Below are 7,445 nucleotides of genomic sequence, written 5' to 3'. Positions count from 1 at the left end.
GTGATGCCACATTCTTGCACCCCAACCCTCCTAATCCCTGAAGAAGTGAATGAGTTAAAAAGACCTTCAGAAGAGACCCTTTATTTAGGGTCTCACATTTTGATTTCTTTCACTCAAGCGAAATATATTCCAAAATGCATCTCCTTTATTATAAATTATAAGAACAGCTATGTTTATTACTTTGAGTAGAGTGTAGGCACCAGGAAGATGCTTGCAAATTTTCAGAAGGGAAACACGCACACACACACACAGTATCTTTCTTGTAACCCTATTGTCTGGGCCAATTTAGGAGCTGATTAATTTCTAAAACAGATTTTATTCACCTACAATCTTTGAGGGCCCTAAATCCCTTAGACTGAAGCGTCTGAGCTGGCAGCCATTTTCAGGTGGGGGTAGGAGGACCCCTTCCCCCACCCCGCCCCACTGTTGTTTTAACTAGCCAGGTGAAAAGTGTGAGACAGGGAAATAAGATCCACCAAAGCCCAAGCTTGCTAGCAATACTATACACACCTACTGTAAGTTGTTTTTTGCAGGGAACCTCTCTAATGGTCCTTCCTAACACCTCCATGCTGCTTTGAACCTAGTCAGGGTTTTTGCCGCTCCCTAATTTACACCCATCTTAGAAATGGGAGAAAGGCAAGAACAATGGGTAATCTCCTCAACTGTGTCCACAGGAGGTGACATTCAGTAGTTCTTTTAGTAGTTACTTTGTGATTGGCACTTTGCTAAGTTATCATGAGAGAAGAAGAATGAAATTTATACCTGCTTTCAGAGAGCTCAGACTAATGACAGAGAGGAATAAATAGTTAATCACAGTGTGGTGTGATAAATGCCATCAGAAATGCAAGGATATGGACAGGATAAAATGAGAGGTGCTAAGGCAGGGAAATTCTGGGAGGAGATTTAATGCCTGAATTGAATTGTCTGTGGAAAACTGCTTGATGCAATGGTGGCCTCCAAGTAAACTGTTAGGCAATCTATCCTAGAGGTAGTGAAACAGAAGGCTTTCAGGACAAATTAAGATGCTTGAATAACATGGTTTACTGAATCAATTTAAATATCTAGTGAAAAGTAAGGGGAAAGAGTTGGGGCAAGCTGACACACTTAGGCTAGGGTGCAAACAAGTGGAAGGGCAACATCAGCTGAGTCATGGGTTATGCAGTGTTCATGTGCTGTTGCCACGTCAGCCTTTCCCACTGATCTTATGCTTATGAAGACTAGCGTTGAGGTTACAGCAAGGAGGCCCACAGGTGGAAAGTGCTTTGGGCCAATGGCACACACCTGCTCTGTTGAATAGATGCAGGGAAACGTGTTTGGTCACAACCAGAGCTTACTAATTAGCCTGATGAACAGACACGGGTTTTACTTGTATTTCTTGGGTAGAGCATGTAAGAGACTATACTAGGTGTCACCTATGGATGGCTGATTTAGGGGTGACATAGTTGTCATCCCAGAGATGGCATAATTATTCATATCTTAGTTTTTCCATTCCTTTTTGACTCTAAATGATGCTCTGTTCCATCATATTTTTGATTTATTTTCACTTTGATATGCCTTATAGTTTACTAACTTACTATGTATATTTAACACAGTTCTGTCTGTGTTTCACAAAGTACATGCTTACTCATTTTCTATATATAAAACATCCGAGGAGTTTTGCATTTATCTTCTGAGCTGCTAGTGTACTTAACACTTCTGACTAACACTTCTGACTTTCATCCATCCTTCAGGGAACTACAAGGAATTCAGTATAGCTGGGGTAGGAAGCTGGAGAGGTAAGTAGAGGAAAGATAATATCTTTTTTTTTTTTTTCTTTTTGGCCATATTAGAGATACTAGATTTTATCCTGGAGAAAACTGTAAAACTGTGTGGAGTGTGAAGAATAGGGAAGAGGTACAGTCCTGCCCAGGAGGGCCAGGTAGAATCTCTTGCCCTAGTGCAGGTGATTAATAATGAGGTCTTCGATCAACTAAGACAGTGGCTCTGTGGAGTGAGATGTGATTCCCTTGCCCTCAAGACATTTGGTAATGTCTGGAGACATTTTTGGTTATTCCAACTAGAGGGTGCTACTGATAATCTAGTGGGGTGAGGACAGGGAAACTGCTAAACATCCTACAGTGTACAAGAGAACCCCTCACAACAAAGAACTTACCTGGTTCAAAATTGCAGTAGTGCCAAGATCGAGAAACCCTGAACTAAGGGAATTAAGAAAGCAAGAGAGGATAGAGCTTAAGCAAGCGGATTTAGTTGGATTTCGTAACTGATTAGATATGTATGTGAGGAAGAAGGTGATTGCACAAGAACCACAAACTAGGCAAAACATGAAGTATTAACGTGAAACGGGTCCCAAGTTTCAGATGAGATGGCCTGGCGCTCCGAAAGGGGTTATGGGAAATGAACGAGGATGGATTCTTAGTAATTGCTTTCCTCCTCCCCCTCTTCTTTTTTTGTAAGCTTTCATATTGAATTTTAATATGTCACACAGAAGTACACAAGTCATAGCTTGATGAATTTTTATATCCACATAACCACTACCCAGGTCAAGAAATTCCACTATCCCAGAAGATTCTTTTAAGTTGCCCTCCCTGCCCCCAGTTATTGTCACCTGTCGACAAAGGTAACCACCGTTCTAACTACTTTTACCATAGACTATTTTTGCCTGTTTTTGGAATTTGGAATTGTACTGAATACACTCTTTCGTGTCTGGCTTTCATGACACAACATTATATTCACCCCTGTTGGGTGTAGCAGTAGTTTTTTGTCATGACTGAATCGTATTTCTATTACATGAAGGTGAGAACCTGTTATTTTATCCATTTCACTGTTGATAGACATTGGGTTGATTTCATTTGTGGCTTTTACAAATAATGATGCTGTGCACATTCTGTCTTTTAGTGCATGTGTATTCCACGCTTTGTGTGAACGTATGTAGTGGATACTTAGTGAATAGTGGAATTGTTAGATAATAGGCAGTGTGTATGTTCAGTGTGCGTAGATACTGCCAAAGAGTTTTCCAAAGTGATTGCATCAATTTACACTACATTCAGCTCCAACTTATACTCCTAAACATGTTCACCAGCACTTGGGTTTATCAGCTGTTATTGTTGGTTTTTCATTTTAGTTACTCTGGAGGTTGCATAAGTAATTGTTTTCTAACACTAAGTTACTTCACTGCACCACTTGGGGCACAAAACAACTCTAAGTGGGAATTATATGCCTGGTTCAAATCCTGGATCAGCCACTTATGCTGGCATAACCTATGGAAGTTACTTTAATAACTTAAGCTTCAACTCCTCATCTGTAAGATAGGGATAATATCATCTGCCTTATAGGGTTATTGTGGGGAATAAATATATGCATGTATGTGTGTGTGTGTGTATGTATGTAACAAGCATATATACATATACATGTTTGTGTGTATATGTATAATACTAATATATTAAAGTAACCAGTTTTGGCCCAAGATGGAATCGCTCATGCTAAGTAAGTCCCTTGTCAGCAAACCAAAACTTAACAAAGTTTCTATTCTTGGCTCTCCCAAAATAAGGAAGGCCAAGGTAGACCAATCAGTGCTTGCCTGCTCAGCACAAGTTACCTAACCAGGCTCCTAGACTTCCCTTTGCTCCATATAAGGAAAATACCCTCACTTTAATCAGTCAGCAAATGCCTAGTATGACTTCTCTGTTCTTGTGCCCTTTTACCTGTGAAAGCCTTTCATTCTGTACAGTTCCTCAAAACTTCTCTCAATCTGCTAATCCGTACATGAATCGCTGAATAAAGACAATACAATCTTTATTTATTTTTTGGCCGCACTGTGCAGCTTGCGGGATCTTAGTTCCCTGACTAGGGATTGAACCTGGGCCCCCAGCAGTGGAAGCACAGAGTCCTAACCAGTGGACCACCAGGGAATTCCCAACAATAAAATCTCTAAAGTGGACTCGGTTGAATTTTGTTCTTTGACAAGTATATATACTAGCAAGAATTATTATAGCTTCCAGTCATTGAGAGTTTAGCTATATGCTAGTCAAATAAAATTCAACCTGGTAAATTTGAAGATCTAGTTGGCTTTATTCAAGGGTTTATGAATTGGGCAACATGTCTTCTAACAACTAGAAGGGCATCCCAAGGAGTGGTACAAAATGGAAGATTGTTGTAGGAAGGGTGGGGCAAGGGAGCTATTAGCAAAATAAAAGAAAGGGACGTCTTTTGGGGAGTGGGGGGAGGGAGGGAAAGGAATGGCAGAGGTTTTATTATGCAGATTGCCTCCTCTTCCGGGATGGGGGTAGGGGGATGGAGAGGGCCCATTTGACAGATAACCTCAAAGGTGCTGACCAGAAAATTGCAAACTGGTTGATTAAGATTACATTTCCGCAGAATGTTCAGCTGCCGTTAGATTAGGTATTAAATCTAGGTTTGACATTATGGACTTTACCTCAAGTGATGTCATTTTGGGCCTGTAGTTTTATTTGTAACAGTATATATAGTTGTCCCTTTTTTATTCATGGCTCTGCATCCATGGAGTCAATGAACCTTGGAGTCCTGTAGTATTTACTATTGAAAAAAAATCCGTTGTTAAGTGGACCCACAGTTCAAACCTCTGTGTATACACATATACCTCTGTGGTATTATCTATGTATGTATATACTTCTATGGTATTGTTGAAACAAATAGACTGCCAGATATTTCTCCAGCAAAGATGGGTTTCTTTGGGATCAGCAGAGAATTGCAATTCAGGCTCTGCAACCATGAGAGCCACGTGCAAGTCTCTGCACAGCAAGGGGAGGCAATGATTTTATAGAGAGGAAAGGAGGTTGGGAGGGCTGTAGTAAACAAAGAGTCCGTGGCTTTTCATTGGCTGAGTTTGTCTTCTTCCTATTGGGGGGGCTGTGCTACCATCTCAGGGTGTGAGAGCGCCCCCTTCTGGTCTCCCAACTCCATTCAATTGAGGTTTCTTTTTATTAATCTTTTACAGTTTATATATATACACACATACCACACCTCCTCCTGTGTGTTTTTCTTTATACTATATACTCCTTTACTTCTGACACCAGATGTGTGGATTTTCCACACACCAAACAATTCCACGACACCAGCTGGTTGTCCTACAATTTAACTCAATTCTTACACTGTCTCCCTGGGGATAGTGTGAGATCCCACAGGTTAAGGGTTCAGTCCCACAAGACTGCCCCCTCCCTACTTCAGACACCAATCATAATTCCAGGTTGTTACCTGTGCTTCTGACCCCCTGGCTATAAATCTGAGGTTTCCATGATCCCCTGCTTCCATTAATTTGCCAGAGCAACTCACAGAACTCAGGAAAATATTTTACTTACTAGATTACTGCTTCATTTGAAAAGTATATAACTCAGGAATAGCCAGGTGGTGATACATAAGACAAGGCAGGTGAGAATAGGTACAGAGCCTTTTATGCCCTTTGTGGGGCACACCACTCTCCCAGAAGCTTACCTGCGTTCACCAACCTGGGAAGCTCTCTCAACCTAGTCCTTTTGGGGTTTTTTTGGAGGCTTCATTAAGCATAACTGATTAAATCATTAACCAGTGGTGATTCAACTCAACCTCCAGCCCCATTCCTCTCCCAGAGGTGGGTTGAGGCCTATAGTTCCAACCCTCTACTCACTTAGTTGGTTCCCCTGGCAACCAGCCACTAGCCTTTGGGGCTTTCCCTTAGTCCCCTCATTAACAAAACTCTGGTGTAGTTGTTAGGAGCTTGTTTACTACTCTTATCAATTAGGGAGTTCTAAGGATTTTGGGAGCTCTGTGCCAGGAAAAGGGACCGAATCCACATAAAAATTTCTTATTGCAGATCACAATATCACAACTATATATATATATATATGTGATCTCCTTAAGTATGTAATGTATATATATACATATGTACCTGCCACAATTAAGCTCTCAATAACTGGTAGCTAAAGTTATGTTTACTACCAATTATACATGGAAGCACTGGCATGAACAGCTCACACATGTGCTCTCGTTCATGACATGTTGTATTTTAGTCTTGAAAGGTGGATATTAAACTGAGAAGTGGAGCTGTTTGAAACTGTACCTCCTGACTTCCCTCTCACCACTTTGTACCCTCCTTCTTTGCAACAATATCGAAGAGTCAGTTGATATAAAGAAATGTGGTATAGGGAATTTAACTAATGACTGGACGGTAGAACAGATTGAAAGTACATTTTTAGCTGTTTCTCATTTTTCCCGTTTGAAACAAAGGTTTCAGTTGTCAGGGTGGCGTGGGCAAGGAGATACAGATCTGTTCACAGCTGCTGTTCAGAATTCTAGGCGTATAAGCAGGAGAGAATTCGGCCCGAAGTAAAGCCCCGGGGCTCTTCATTGCCATCAGAACCATTGATTTGTCAATCAACATTCATCTGGGTGTCCACAGTGTGTTTGGCACTGCATGCAGGAAAGAAGCTGATGATGACAGGAAAGGTTTCAACCATTTTGCTTATGTCTGAGAATGACTCAAATGGTGTCAAGAAAAAGCAGAAACCATTAAAATTTTGTAATTTAACAGCACTTAAAATCAGAAAATATTAGAACAAGAAAAGGATCCAACAGTTCTGTTGCCTAGCATCTTCATTTAGCGGTTGATGAAACTCAGTTCCAAAAACGGTAACATTATGCGACCAATATAAAAGTGACAAGTAGGAAAGGTTACACAACCAGTAGATAATTGGGAAAGCTCAAGAATCATACCCCGGTCTTCTAACTCAAAATGCAGGTTTTTCCCACTCTATCAGGTTGCATCTTGATCTATGAGTAAGGATCATATTCTTAGAAAACCAGAAAATATAATATTACGTATATCTCTGTTCTTTTGAATTACTCTCTTGAAAAAGTAGGTGTCAAGCCATTAGTCTACTTATTTTGTCTTTTCTGTATCAGCCATTATTTTTTGTTTGTTTTTATAATTTCATTTTATTTTTTTTGAAGTGTAGTTGATTTACAATGTTGTGTTAGTTTCAGGTATACAGCAAAGTGATTCTGTTATACACACATATATATATCTATTTTTTTTCAGATTATTAGCCGTTATTAATTATAGGGAGAAAAGATACTGATGGCTTTGGGGGAATGTTTTGGCTTGAAGGGGGCTTATTTAGATGAATAATGTGAACAATTCTAAATATTTGGGGGCTTCCATGAGAGAGCCCTCATCTGGGCCTTTGGGCAGGCCTTAGAAGAGCAGTACTACCTAGGAGCCAGCAGAGGGCGAGCAGAACATTGTTTTGCCAATTTTCACCAAGATTCTTCTCACTCTGTTTTACCTTCTGTTCATTTTTTGTACATATTTGATAAATGCCTTGACAGTGGTGAGCTACTCTTTCCTGTACTTTTAAGGAGAACAGAGAATTCCTCTGTCAATGAATTGGCATTTTTATTTAACTTTACCGGCTGTCACATGAGCTGGGATTGGA

The sequence above is a fragment of the Neophocaena asiaeorientalis genome, unplaced genomic scaffold (genome assembly GCF_003031525.2).
Source record: "Neophocaena asiaeorientalis asiaeorientalis breed wild unplaced genomic scaffold, Neophocaena_asiaeorientalis_V1.1 scaffold230, whole genome shotgun sequence".
Taxonomy (NCBI): Eukaryota; Metazoa; Chordata; class Mammalia; order Artiodactyla; family Phocoenidae; genus Neophocaena; species Neophocaena asiaeorientalis.
This window is presented reverse-complemented; position numbering follows the sequence as displayed.